This window comes from Anser brachyrhynchus, assembly GCF_964034855.1.
Source record: "Anser brachyrhynchus genome assembly, chromosome: Z".
In the NCBI taxonomy this organism is placed as follows: Eukaryota; Metazoa; Chordata; class Aves; order Anseriformes; family Anatidae; genus Anser; species Anser brachyrhynchus.
This window is the reverse complement of record NC_137697.1, coordinates 16,207,026-16,222,706: the sequence shown is the minus strand read 5'-3', so window position 1 is coordinate 16,222,706 and position 15,681 is coordinate 16,207,026.

The window sequence follows — 15,681 nt, the reverse complement described above, 5'->3', positions numbered from 1 at the left end:
TCATGAGTCTTTAAAAGATCTAAGTGCTTTTACCCAGGATGTGTTACTCCTTAAATTCCACACATCTGAATTAAACAGGAACAAACAGGCAATTTCTGTCCTTTCAAAATGAGGATAGTGGTTTATAAGGCAAATTAGCAACATGAATATTTAAAACAAAAACAAAACAAAAATTCTGGTAACACTTCCTTTTTTTCCCAGCTAGGGGTGAGGAAAGACTTACATAACTCAAAAAAATTGCAAGAGTAAATGTGTAAATCTGTATGGAAAAGCTGCACCACATGCTGCTGAATGTGGGACACTAGATTCCAGACACCTCAGCCTGGGAGAACAGCATGCGCTATGATATTTAACTAGTGTGCACTTCAAAATTTATGAAGGCTTGAATTTCTTTTTTTCTTTAAATAAAAAAAAAAAACAACCTAGGAAAATGCAGTGAACTAGACAAATCAGATTTGAATTCCCTAGGCTACATGCTCACCTGTGAAGTGTTTTAATAGGCTCATCTGGGAAACAGCCACCTGAGTTTCTTTAACTCAAGCTCATTACAAGACAGGCTATGAAGTTTTTTTTCCTCTCCATTGCTTAAGAGTCAAAAAGGCTCAAATTTTAATTGCTTCACTTACTCTCATGACTTCTTTTCAGTTAGAACAACTGTTTTTCTGTTCATCTGTTGCCAGGTTCATCTGCTATTTTGTGATGACGTGTAGATTCATCTGTGTGCAGAATAATAATGTTTGTACCACAATAGTGTCTCTTTTCTTAACATAAGGAAAGAAGAAGAAAAGAGTCAAGGTTTGAAGCTGGCACCCTCCTTTACTGCCTGATTTGCCAAGTTTTTCCATATATATGATCGGTATTGTATATGAACGTGCTCAAAATATCTGCAAAATATTGACTGATAAGAGATAATTAAGGATATGTTCCAGACAGCCTATTTGTTCATTTCACAGGTATCTGAAACCACCAATTATTTTTCTGTGGAATTTCATTGCGTCAGGAAATAGAATCAAAGCAAATGAAGTTTTATAGTCTTCAATGCCAAATATGTAAGTAAAGGCAAGAATGAACTTAGGAAAATAAAATTTCTTCACAATTTATAAACTATCTAGAAAGCTTTATTTTACCAAATCTACTTATTTATTTTGAAAAGCACTGCAGCATAAAGAAAACATCTTTATTTAGACATTTGAATCTAGATTTGAATAAAACTCAGGTGTAACATTAATTCTGTAATATTGGCATAATATATGATTTGTTTTTCTACCTTGAGATTTGGTTGGAAGTCAAGCTTTCAATATCCAGACTCATACCAAATATTGCAGTCTTCTTTGTACATCTCACCTCATTTTTGTCAATAATTTTTGAGATTCGTATTAAAGAAAGCAATTATTGCCTCAAACCATGAAACCCTGAAAATGAATTTTAAATTTGAAAGCAGAGTGATACAGAAAGCTTGGCCAACTTATTATTATTATTTAAGATGGGAGTTGTTATATGCAAGTTCAGCTACATAAACAATAAATCCCAACTGGATCATGTTTTATTGCTGTTTTCAGTAAATTTCAGCACTTACTTCCTGCCTTTTGAACTAAAATGTATTGTTTTCAGAAAGTCTCTCTCTTGCTCCATGTAATAAAAATGCAAGATGAACTTTATCATCCAAAAAAAATCAACCTGCTATTTTTTCCCTCAAGTTCGTGAAGCCAAATGTAGGTGAGATTGCAGCATTCTATAACATGATGAATTTAATTTGATGTGGTAACATGGATGCTAATAGTGAAGAAACAGCTTTCAGTGCAGCTTGCAAACCTGTCCGGAGCCATGGAGATGTGCTCTGGTCTCTGGCCTACTCAGAAGTCCTTGCTGTCATGACCTTTGTTAGGACTGTTAGTGCCAGCTTAATTCAAAGCTATGACTGTGTCCTCATCAGAGGTGTGTTGAATATATATTTGGGAGAATACCTGAAGAGCACATGAATCCAAATACAGGTTTAACAAAGTATTGTATAATATATAGATTAAATGAGCTAACTTGCATAGTTAAATATCATACAGGTTAGTAAAATTGAACTGTAAATATATATTTAAAGAAAAGCGATTACAATCTTGCATGAGTTACAAGACAAAGAATGAAAAAATCTGGCTTCTATCAAATAGTGTTATGCTGAGTGATAACCTTATATTTGGAAAGAAATTACATATGCTGATTTTTTTCTGATTTCCAGTATTTAACTAAGAAAAAAAGTTCATGCATAACACATTTTTTTCAAGGTAATTAGTGGGAAAGCAACTTGACATAGGATCATCATAAGATGGATACCTAGGCAAGAAATAAGAATAAAGTAAAAATAATAAATTAAAAAAAGGTAAATATTGTATATCAACTCTGTGGAAACAGGCAACGTTAAAAGCCAAAGAGACAAGAGAGGCATTTCTCTAACCATCAGTTTGATTCATCATTCAAGAATTTTTCAGGCCAGAGACAGAGCCGCTTTGCCCTGAGAGGGTAGGGATATGTCACCCCAAGAGGACAGGGAAATCATAAGGACTTTAATTTTCTTGCCCTCCATGGACAATAAATGGATAAGAAAATGGCATGTGGATCTCTTTTGCATTATCTCTGGTGTGTTACTTGAAGAATTTGTCATACTTAATTTACATTTTTATTTAGAAAGCAGAGAAGAATATTGTCTCTTGCCATCTGCTGTGGATAAATAAATCACCCTAAGGCTTGTGGAGTCAGGTATCTTGATAATGATGCTGTAGGATGTCATGGAGCATAACAGAAAAAAAAATGGCCACTACTATCAATACAGATGGGTTGTCTCAATGACTGGATAAAAGTATGCCTACTTACACAGTTCTAAAGGCTTAACACAAAACAGCATTTCTCTTGAGACCTGAATTGAGCAAACTTGAGGCTGAATGCTATCCACATTAGTAAGATACAAACTGAATAATCCCATTTTATGAAAGGCATTTTGCTTGTTTGTTTTTATACACTTATTCTCCAAGGTATTTGCTTTCAGTGGGAAAGACTTTTCAACATATATCTTTGCTCAGAGAAGAACAGCCTCTATTAAGACAAGATTCTGTCAGTTAATTTTCTATGGCAAGGTAAGCATTAAGCAAGATGAGGTCACAGTCAGCTTCCTGTGTCTTTAGTCCTTGCCCTAACACAGTTGACAATTGGTTGGAAATTACATTAGCAGAGCACCTGCAGAGGCTTGTCTTTTCACACATTTTTTACTAATGCTGATATATCAAATTTAAACATGTTCTGCTACCAAAGTAAGGACCAGGTTTTGTATATGACCTCTACAAACCTAGCTCCACACAGGACTCATGAACCCTGTTCTCCAACTGGGGTCATAACTGCACTTGTAATCACATCCAAGAGTGGCAAGACTCTTAGTGTTAGCCTACAACAAGACCAGTATGCAAGTTTTTGGCAGAATAAGAGAAGTTCAATTGTAGAGGGTAGAAAAAAAGGAGGATGTGGTAAAAAAGCAGATGAGTGAAGAATGGTGAGCCATGACATTAGGCATTTTTTGGACAAAATCAATGGAGTGATGTTGTTAGAAGGAGGTGGAACCTTCTCTGGTTGTCAAGATGCCTGTTATAGCCACCCATGAATTGTCTGGCACAATTATTAATTAATATGGTTTCATTCAGCTTTGTACATGAACAAATGAACAACAGAAAAGAATATAATGCACAGGAGGGTAATCAAAATGATTCAGTAATGAGACTATCTTAGCCTGATACTCTCTTCAGGAAAATTGAATTTAGAGAAGACTTAGAAATTAGAGACGGTTACCTCTGGGTAGGCAGGGATTTAGCAGGGAGGAGGAAAGCCCATCTTCTACTTTCTGGAGACTGCTTTGAGGGCTTGTAGTTGGCTGAGTTATTTTCCACTGAAGACATGTTCCTATTTCACCAAAATGGAATATAAAAGCATGGGAGAAAAAATGCATTCAGCATTTGTGAAGAAATGCTGAAAGCTAATGTGTGCTCAGGAGGCAGGAAAGGATCTTTCAGACAGCTTTTTAAAGGATTGTTAATTTGCAATAAATGGTAAGAGTGTTCTGTATTCAGAAAACCCTGTGCAGGTTTACTGGAAGAGAGAAACAGAAGTACCACTAAGCAGCTTCAGGAGCGAAGAATGAAACTGTGAATGGTTATATATTGTCTTTTGGAGTGAGAGGCATATCTCCACTGTTGCAACTTTGCTTTGGTCTCACCATTGTTACAGACATTTTCCTATGTAAATAACATGAGGAAACCTGAAATATGTCATCAAGAACGCTTTTAGCCTCTTAGTATTTTCCTCCCTCTGCGTTCCAGACAACATTTTTTCCATACAGATGCTTGCTTCACAGTACAGTGCAGTATAAACTGCAGTTAACTGCTATGGGTTTCAAGAAAGAGACTGATGGGTAAGCTTCTGCATCTGCAGTGCTTCCATAAACACAGAGATACTCTTTTATCTTGGTCCCTCATGAGCATAGGACTCTTCAGAGTAGTAGGACTGATCTTTCCTTATATTGCCTTGAAAACTTAGCAGGTGTTAATTGTAATCTTGGTGTCGATTATTTGTGTTCAGTTAAGTTATTTTTTGATTATATCCTTGGGAGGTACAAACTGGTAGGTTAAGTTAGGATCTTTGTCACCATTTATTTGCTCATAGCTGCCCTTTGGTGTCTGGGGAGTATGTGGGCAGGCTTGTTTTGGTGTTACTGCATAGCTGCATCAAAAAAAGTATAGAGACTAAATACTCTATCATGTAGATAATGCAAGGCACATTCCTAAGGTCTAAACAAGGTCATTATAGTCTTTGTTTGAAAAGCTTTAAGGTGTTGAGACCTATAATTGTAGCTGGTGATTACAAATTCTTGTATGCAAACAAAAATCAATCCAGTCTCTAATTGCCATTCCTTTGCAAAGAACACATGAGGATGATGTTTTATTACTGGTAGTTCAAACTATATGAAATAACAGTATTTTTTTTTCATTTTTATGAAAAATTATCAGTAGAATGATCTGTATATATATAATAAATTGCATGGGTTTTGTGCTTTAGTGCTTTTGTCATTCTTTAAAGTATGCTACTTTGCTAACTATAGCAACGTAGCGTACTTTAAAGAATGACATACTACTAGCATACTATTAGCATACTACTTTAGTATGTAGTAGTAGTATTCTACTACTATGCTAGTGCAATTTGTTAGGATCGTAGACTTTTATTTTTTTAAACACACCCTCTTGCACCTTCTCTTTCCCTCTGTCAGCAAGCCAGTTTCACTGCCTGTGCTTTGGGAGGACCATGGAAAGCTTCTGATGCTTAGTGCAGCCCTAGTCCCTTTGATGTTGCTGGAATACATTATATTTGGAATTCCCTTTCATCGAGTCTCCTTCCTTTAGGGTAACTTTGAAGATATGATGCCCCCTTCTAGAGGGCCCCTGTGTCTGGAGCCTGGTACTTGAATAAAGGGATAGGAAAGCTATAATTTTGCTGCGCTGTATGTTGTCCTTATGCTGCAGAAAGTTCTTCTGAGGCATTGCCCCAGACAGTGAAGAAGCATAATGTTTTTGTCTTATACACATTACTAGTAATGCTTGAAAAGCCTCAAATTAATCATCCTTTGGGTTTCCACTGAAAAATTAGTTTTCCTCTGCTTGGAGCAGTTGCCCACGAATCTCACTAAATTGGCACGATTCACCATGCTGCAGTTGCCTTTGCAGGGCTGCCAGCCCTCCAGTATGTGAGAGGCTTGCCAATCAGCCACACCTCTTGAAACCACACGAATGCATTTCCAGGTTCTGCTTTCTACTACATCTCTTTCAGTTAATAAGTGAGCTTTTCACCAGAGCCTTACATCCAGTGTGGTCCAAACTTCTAGGCAAATGTTCAGGCATCATAGCTTACACCAGCTGCAGCTATGCAGCATTAACTTTCGCGTGCCACACCACTCACCTTGCAGTGTCCAATGCTGACCTGCCAGCTCATGGATTCCTCGCCTCCACCATCTCAAAAGCCAAAGCCATCTTTGCTTCTCTGACTGCAGTTTCTTGAATTATTTAATCCTTTCTGTTTTCCTGTGAACACTTTCGCCTTCAGCTACTGTATTTCTTGATAGCTGTTTCCTAATTGCTGCCTTGTTTAACACCTTTCTTGGCAAGCAGTCTTAAGAATGCCAACAAATTGCCATAGATAAGGTCGGGCATATTTACAGAGTTTCAGATTCTCTGACTTCAGCCTAGGTAGCTTGTCCAAGAACTTGAAGCGTTTGTTCTTTGAGCTGAAACATCAAAAAAATGCTTATTTTCTGTATTATATGAGGGTTGGTATTTTCATTTACTGTGCCTAATCATTATGGCTTCAGACAGGACACGTCTTTTAATTTGTTGCCATAGTTAGTAATGATGTCCCCAGCAAAAGAGTTGCATAATGTTCAGAGGATTTTAAGACATTACTCTGTCAGTAAGTAGAGATAAAATTTATTAATAGAAACTTCATCGTCTACTGGATGAAACACAACAGACAAAAGCAACTAGAAACTGAATTCTGACAAATCTGAACTAGAAATTAGGAGCCACTAATTTATTATAGTAGCAGAAAAAAATAAACTTAAAACTGCTTACAAAGTTCTTACAGTGGATTTTCAGTCAGAATATTAAAATTTGTGTAGAATAGTATTTGAAAAGTCTGTGAAGTTTTAGTCTTCATACCTCAAATTCCTCTCACTTTACTGTTCAGGAGACAGGTGACCATTCTCCTTTACTAAAACAAGATTTGTTTTATTTAAATTAGATCTTGTTTTCTATACAGGACTATCTAGCAGCCTTTTGCATGGCTCATTACTATAATTCAATGGTCCAATATGAGACGTTTTGTTTCACAGACTGTACAGCAATCAATACATCAATAAATATACTTGATATATAAGCATTTAAACGTTTGCCTACAATGTTTATGAACAATCACTTTCAGATATTGTTTTTATTTACAAAGTGGAGTAAGTGGCTCTTTATTTAGACCACCTACAATATTAACCCTTTCAGCGTTACTGACTTCCCAAACTCTCCCTGCAATGCATACTCTAACACTGGCTTAGCAGGCCAAGACAAGTTTGAGCTATTAAATCCTTTTGAGGGAAAAGACACACAAAGAAAGTTCAAAAGAGTGGTACCAGCTCTTTGTTAGCCTGGTGAAATGAAGGACTCCTTTGTGTTGATGTTTGCTGGCATTAAGGTGGGACACAGGAAACTCAGTAACTGGAAAGCTGTGGTTCAGCTATTGACAAAAGCTACTTTGTACGTTGTTGATTTTTTTCCTCTTTAATAGCTCTTTGAACTCCATCATATGCATTATGAAAATAGGAATTATGCAAGAATGTGACTAGTGCCAGATCCATACTTATTAAAAACTGCTTGATAGCCAAACATACATTCTAAAGGTCAGCTAGCTAAAATAAAGACTAACTTTTTTGTTGTCAACTGACTTGAACAACTATTTTTTTTTTAAGAGGAAAAGAATTAGTGCTGTTCCATTGTGACACCTAAAAAGGTTACAGTATTCATCTCATGTAAATACTCAGAAGCATATTGGACACTGCTGCTCTTGCATACCTTTTTTTTTTTAAAGTAGTAGGTGATGCCAATGAAAAAAACAAAACAAAACAAAACAAAAAACAACTACTCTATACCAGAAATGAAAGGTATTTTCAAATAGGCTGCCAGTGTGATTCATATATTGAGGTATATATTAACGGGAGTCTCTTTCTTACCTGGGTAATCAATTGACTTGAAATATCATTTTCCTGAATATAAAAAATGGAAAGTAGTGTAAATTTTTACTTTGGGCATAAGATAACTTTACTGATATTTATTAAATTTGAATATGTAATAGTAATATACTAAAACCACTTTTGTCAGTTTATTGCCCTTTAATTTCAGTGCATGTCCACTGCTTCTGGTATTTTTGAGGCAAATTAAGTGTCTTCTATTTTCTAAGGAGAATTCTTGTCATGATTTCTCTGAATCACTTTTTTTTCGGCACTTCTGAACTCTTTGGTTGTCCTTTCCCATTTCCCATTTATGCTGTGTCCTCCCGGGTAGCAAGTGACCACAATTAAGAGAAGAGTAAGCATAATGGTGTTATAACATTTTCAGTTCTTACCCTGTCCTTTTCTAAAAGCAACTTTCTGCCACTTGACAGCTTACTCGTTTTGTGCCAATTATTTCATTAAGTTGTCACAACGTTAACTTTTTAGGATACACAGATGTGACCATGAGCTTTTTCATGACAGGCTGAGCCTACAGACTGTTGCTTGGGCAATGTGGGCCTGAGTGAACTGTGAACCATTTTGAACTATAATATGAAATTTATCAGGTAACTTTAAACCTTACTGGATTTTTTTTTTAATTATTATTATTATTTATTTTTAGCTAACTATCACAAAACTTAATTTGGCTTGCAGTGTTTCACTAGTATTTATCTCAGCTTGGTGCCATGGAAGTACAGCTTTCTTAGAAACACAGAACAGTGAATCAACTTTCTTTTTTGGAAAACTTTTCAAAACTTGTCCTAGTGTTTTTCACTTTTTAAAAATATATGGCTTTGTTCCTGTTAGCTTGGGGTGAGTACTGGTTGTCCTAGACTATCCATTTGTCACTTCTTGACTGTTCAAATGAATCTACACGGCAAGTGAATCTGCTTAAAAATAAAAATCTAGATCATGCAATTTTTTTTTTAATTTTTTTTTTTTTTTTTTTTTGTGATGCAGGACTTCTGTAATCTTCTCTTATTATAATCTTCCACTCCAGCCCTCCCCAGTGAGCTTCTTCCCCAGGATTCCCTGAAACTGTTTGTTAGTGATGTAACAAAAATGACTAAATGACTAGACTACTACTATATGCAGCTTGATGTGTTTAGTCAACCTAAATAATTGTCTAGCTGCTTACGAGTCGTGTTCTGTGTCTGCACTAATATGTGTGAGTTAATGGAAAGAAAACTGAAGAAATAATTACCAGATGACAGATCTCCGAGGCATTTCTCAAGAGTGATTGGAACCTGTTTTCTTTGTAGCTCAAAAAATATGAATGCCTGAAGACAGGAAGGAAATACTGTCTTGGCTTTTGAATATATGTTCCAAATATCAGTAGCTTTCATTGCTGCAGGTAGTGGATTAAAAAGTATTATGAATTCTGCATCTAATTTAAGTATTCAATTTGAGTAGTCAGACTAGGAAGGACTGTTACTTTTTACCTAGTCACACAGAAACTGTAGGTATTGTAGCTGAAGTGCTTGAAGCACTGCCTGAGGGCACTCAGGTGACATTCTCCACACTGTACCCATTTATTTTTAAGGAGACTACGGCAGCGCTCTTCTGTTTTCTCTTGCTGTAACATAAACATGTCACAGAAAGATGGTTGATCACGCTTGGTGATTACTGAAATTGATGTTTTAGTAGTATATGATAATTAACACTGATAGAACAGTATGAGTATTTCAGCTCACATTCAGACCTTAGAAATGACAGTATCCCTTAATATTTCTATGTCTGTGTCTATGTAGCACGTTTTTTGTTAGGAGGAAAAATTAGGAGCTAGTGTTTTGTAACAAGACTGAATGGCTGTTCAGTTTATGTACATAATCTTCACGCTTTGTTGCTTCACCCTTTGTAGGTAGTTTGCCAAAAACCTCACAACACCTAAAAGGTCACTATAAATTTTAGTTTATTTGCAACTTTACCCAAGGTCTGAGTTTAGTTAATTGCTGCTCCACATTCATTGACTAAATAGCTAAATCTCTGAATGCCAGCTGCAGGACTCTGTGGAACTGCTTTTAAATCTTAGATGCTTCATCTGACACTGAAATATATTTTCAGCCTAGAAGTCAGGTCATTTTACTTTTCCAATACAGTATTTATTGGCTACACCTTCCCCAGTTCTCTAGATATAAATTGGGTTGAGAGGACTGTCCCAATATGAAATGATTTAAAAATGAGAGGAAAAAAATAAAGGAAAAGAAAAAGGAAATTATATTGGCATTATGATAATATATGAAAATAAATATTTCTTCCTCTTCTCCAGCTGTAACAATACTGCTGGCAGACTTGATATGATTAAATTAGAATGGCTGCTTTGTCTTCTAACATGTTTGATCACTTTTGCTTCATAGATCTGACATAGCATAATAAGAAATAATTTCACAGGAATTTCTCAAACACTTTCATGAAGCTAAAAATGTGCATAAGAAAATGGTACCTATTCCAAAAGTATCATCATTTTCTCAAGAAATAAAAGCTATTTACACATATTTACCTAGGAGAGAGAAGTTGCAATGGAGAGAGGCCATTTTGAACAAGTCAGGCAGATATACTTTAAAGAACAACCAATTATTTAAACAAGAGCTGATTCTTAGAAACTAACTTAGTTTTTAATGAATATGTGTGGATTTATGGTATTTTCATAAATTGAGCTGTATGCCTTGTGTTAATTATGTGAAATTGAAAAGGTTTTCATCACGTCTCAACTTGTTTACTCTTCCAGTAAGGGAGACTGAACTAGTAATTCTTTCATTTGTACCACCTTTTAAAGGTCAAACCGGTGTCTGCTCTTTTAATGCTTGCTGCCAAAGAGCTTATCATGCATGTGGATGTGAAATACGGTTAACTATTTAGCACTAGACTTAAACAATAGTCTCCCTTACTACTAAAGCTCCAGATTTCATTAAGGGCTTGAATACACAGATGCCCTGAAGAATAATTTCTTCCACTCAACATGTGCTTAAAAGCAAAGGTCAAGTTCTCATTGTATGTGACAGTAAAACAAAACTAGTCATTATTCTGTGTCTCAAATGATATGAACAAATTTCATTTCCAACAATGAGGTAAGTAAATCTCAGGGAATATAACACTTTTCCAGAAGTTTAGCAAGTACAATATCTCAAAATGAACAATGCTGGAGCCAGGAGCTAATAATCTTTGATAAGTTTAATAACATTTAAAAACAAAACGGTGCACATGAATGGTTGAGAAATAGATAGCACAAGGAAGATAACTCTTATGCTCATTGCCTTGCCTGCCAAAGCAACTTCTGCTAATAGGAAAAATAATAAAAATACTGGAAATTACTTAAACAATACTTAAATATCAGATTCAGCAACAGTATTAACAACATGATGTAACTTTTTAAGGACTTAACAAATGCAAGCTTAAAAAAAGGGGAATAAAAGAAATTACTGAAAGAAACTACCTTCAGCAGAGATGAAAACCATCAATGATTCACATTTTTGGTCTTCTAAAGCACATAGAAAGTTCTTAGTCATACAATGCAGCAAGAGGCTTTTGCATTATTGCATTACTGTATGAGAATCTTGAATCTCTCCCTCTCTGCAATGAGGTAGAAGAGAAGGAGAACGGACAGTGCTAGGAACTTTTCCAGTTCTGCACAGAGTCCAGTAATGACATGACAGTTGTTTGACAGGTAGGGTACTTGCTGTCACTATAGAATATATAGAAATTACATAATTACATTACAACGTCAAGGTTATGTTTTTATGCCAGTGTAGAAGTTGTTTCTATAGCTGTATACAGAATACTGGAAGGGCTTCCACATAAGAAATGAATAAATAGACCAGGAATCTGCAGCCTGGAGAAAAGGCGATAGAGGGTAAAACTGATGTCTGTGATATAATGAGAGAAAAAAAGAATAGGAATCAGTTACTTGTATTATCAAATACAAAATCTTGGAATCATCAAACAAACCTAGGACAGGTTTCAGGTTTGGAACTAAAGGATGTGGTTTTTATAGTCTGTCTAGTTGAGCTATGGGTTTCTTTCTAGCAGGTTTCTATGAATATTGAAGTCTTACATGGGTTCAAGAAGTGACTGGAAATTAATGGAAGAAAAGAATTAGTTGGGAGTTGTTATAAAATAAGATACCAACTTTGTCTCAGTATGTTGCTGATCCACAGGTCACTAAAGTTTGCAAGTGCATTCTGTAGAGGCTTTTTTTTTATGCATTTGCTCTTTGATTGGCATCTTCTGGTTGCCAATGTGAGAAAATCCCAGAGTTTGTGAAGCTTAGACTTGACCCGTGTCACATTTTTACCATGTGGTTGCCCATTGTTGGTAATATTTCAGTACAATACAAGGATATTTATTAATTTATTATGATTTATGAAGACAGAAAGGTATGGCCCCTGTTTGGGATAGAGGTAAGAAGATATGGGACGTTCAAGTGTCCACTGCAAGCTGTTCCTGTTCTGTAAAGAGTGGAAAACCTTTGACAAGAAATGGCTGTAATTAACCTGTACCTGGATGGAGGGTAGACTTTGACTTTACAGAAGGCGAATTGGACAGAAATATGACTCAAACAATTGCTCAGCTTCCAGGCTAGCTTACTACGAGAAGAGCAACAGGAAAGAGAGTGTAAAAGGAAGAGTCAACGTGGTTTATCCTGTAGCAACGTTATACAAGTTGGTTGTGGTCTAGAGATGACACTGACAGTTCTTAAAAGGCTATTTCATATTCTTAAGAGTATTTCAGTTGGCATTTTGCAACCAAAATTGTGACCAACTCTGCTTATAGCTTGGTTGCTTAACAATTCCTACCAGAGGAAAAGAAAAGGTCATCTCCGCACCCCCCCCCCCCAAAAAAAAAACCAAAAAACAAAAAAAACCAACAACTCTTTCCTCTTAAATCTCTTGTGCCTTTGTTCACAACAGTTTGAGAAAAAGAGTTTCAGGACTGAAAGAACTGTCTTGTTTAGGGCTTTTTTTCTCTACTGAGTGAGATCCTATCCAGGTCTAGCTGAACTATCCAAAGTATTAAATTGCCAGATTTTTTTTCTGAGAAGAAAGAAAAAGGCAATGTGCTAAAATAACTGCACATATGAACTCAGCTGGGCTCACACTGCTGCTGCCAGAGTGACAGCTGCTGCTTCACTAAGAACATCTGAGACTGCCAGAGGGGGTGAGAGGGAAGATCGGGGCAAGAGTCCAGCCCCACACAGATCCATCACTACCATTGAACTTATGGAGCTCCCTGAAAAAGGTAAAGTGCAGGCTCAGTGGTGTTTTTTTTTTTTTAATTGCTCTTTGTTTGTTGTTGTTTGGTTTTGTTTTTTAATCCTCCTCTTCCTAACAGCCTTGCACTCTCCTCCCTTTCCTAGTAATTCGGTGTGTGTGTGTGTGTCTCACCAAATGCCTTGTTTTTTTTCCTGCTGTTAATATCACTCTGCACAGATCTCTTGACTCACAGCACCTCTGAGAATTTCACTAGGCAGGAAACGTGTTGTTTTAATCTTCCCCACTCTGTTTTCTCTGTTTTGTACCTGGTTCTATTTATAGGAGACCAAGATCCAATAAATAGTTTGAATATGTCTCCTTTTTGCAACTGGGAGCAATGAAAGAAGAGCCTGAGCTTCCCAGGTTAGGATGGGGAGAAGTAATGGGAGGATCCACTCGTTCTCACTCCTTGGGAGCCAGTGCTCGGCACACCAGCAGGCTACTAAGTTTGTGGGCTTGTCAGTAACATGTTTAAATAGTGAGTGCTTAATATGTTTTATAGGCCATCAAGCATCAGATCCCCCCAGCCACCACTGAAGCCTTCGAGTGACAGATACCATGCGTACACTTTTTCTCAATATAAATGTGTATCGACATTTCCCCCCTCCAGAAAAACTTCCCTTGCAAATCCTCTGCAAAATGCTACACTTTTTCTGAAATCTAGTGTTCAGAATTTGGTAATGCCAGGCTTTATAGATAGTTTCTACCACAGTTGCTGTCTATGCTCAAAGAACTCCAAAATTACTGCTGTGACTGAATGCATCAATTTTGTGTGCAACTGCAGAGCTAGCATTTTTAAAATTTCTAATGATTGTGTCTGCAATGCAAACAACTTTTATTTTTATTTTTATTTTTTATCTTTATTTTTATTTTTATCTTTATTTTTATTTTTATCTTTATTTTATTTTTAATACAATCAGATTTTTCTAGAAACAAAACTGTAAGCCTTGTAAGGCTTCCCCAGCTAGGCGCTTAGTAGGTTTATTGATAGGGTTGTAAATGCATTGAGTTTATAGCTTCTGAACTTGATGGTTCCTTTCTTAGCTTATCTGGCATGTCTGAGTGTAAGGTTTATCATCCTTTTAAAGGCATGCTGTCTTAGGCTGTCAGAGATTGTTTCATTCCTGACCAGATGTCAGTAGTTCCTATGGAACACAGGAGCCCCTTCTTATGAAGACTTATCCAGATCAAGGAGTCTCTCTTCCTCCTATTCATCTGTATTTCTTACCTCTCTGGGAGAGGCAATACATTTTGTATTTTGATATGTTTGTCTCCTGTGATGCCATCCCTTGGATCAAGCTTCCTATAAATATATATATCTTGTTAATGGACTCATAGTGATGTCCCAATATCTTGTGCTATCTTGTGCTGGAATAATTCTATTATCTTTCTCCATTTATGGACCAGACTGTGTGGGTAGACTGATTTCCCTCGACTTTGGACTTTTCTTAGTCTAAACATGACTTTGTTTTGTAGAAGACCACTGAGATTTAACAATTCTCCATCACTGCTGGCCTGGGATCTAGGTAGTACAACGCAGCATTAAGCTGGTTGTACAAATGCAGGATGCTCAGTCATATAGTAGCAGTTTAAATAACCTCCTGGCTTCACTGGTAGTTTAAAAGCTATAACTCACTGCAGTAAATAGTGATGGAGATGGGCAGTTTGTAGCTTAAATCCTGGAGTGAGTCTTGGAAGAAATGGATTCCTTTCCATAGTCAGTGATCATGGGAAAGTTGCTTAATATAGTGTAATCCCTTGGCATGTGTGAAACAGGAATTCTGTACTCCCATTTTTTTTTTTTTAATAAGTGCTGTATAGGTTTTTCCTTTCTATGTACACGAAAAAGAGTCCTAGAGAGTCTGACTGAGATCTAGGCTTTATATATTAAAAAAAAAAAAAAAAAAAAAAAAGCTAATAAGTAAGCCTATCTTTATCCTTTTTCTATTCCTTCCTCACCCACCTCTCCCCACCACCTATTTGTTTTTTGTGGTGATGGTGGTGGGAATGTTTTCCACTAAGCATCCAGTACAGCTTACTTTCAAATATGGGACACTGGGCTGAATTAATTTTCAGTCTGACTAGGTACAGCAGTTCTATTACCAAAATTAATATTAGGTAGGTTTTTTTTAACTGCAAAAATAAAAATATTTATTAAATATTATGTTGTCTTAGAAGTTCTTTGGTGACTTCAAGCAATTCCATTTGAAGCACAATACCAGCAAGTCCATACAATACAACATAATACTGAGCTGGCTTACATACTAAGGTGCAAGTGGTACAGACAACCTATACAGCACTGTTCTTTCTCTATGCAAAGCTGATTATCTATGAAAATTGCTTGCATTACTTCTGTGTTAAAGTTGTCAGTTAACCCTGCATCTAATAGTGAGTTTAGCACTGGCTGGGCTTGTGAACTTGTTCACTGGCTCTGAACCACCAGTACAAATGACTGCTTGAGATACTAAATTACTATATGTATATAGGATTTTTTTCCCCCCTAAAAAAATCTGCCAAGTGAATTCTCTCTTCTGCTTGTTTTTGTAGCTACACAGTGTAATCTTAACTAGAGGTTACTTTTGTTTACTGTAAGCAGGAGTT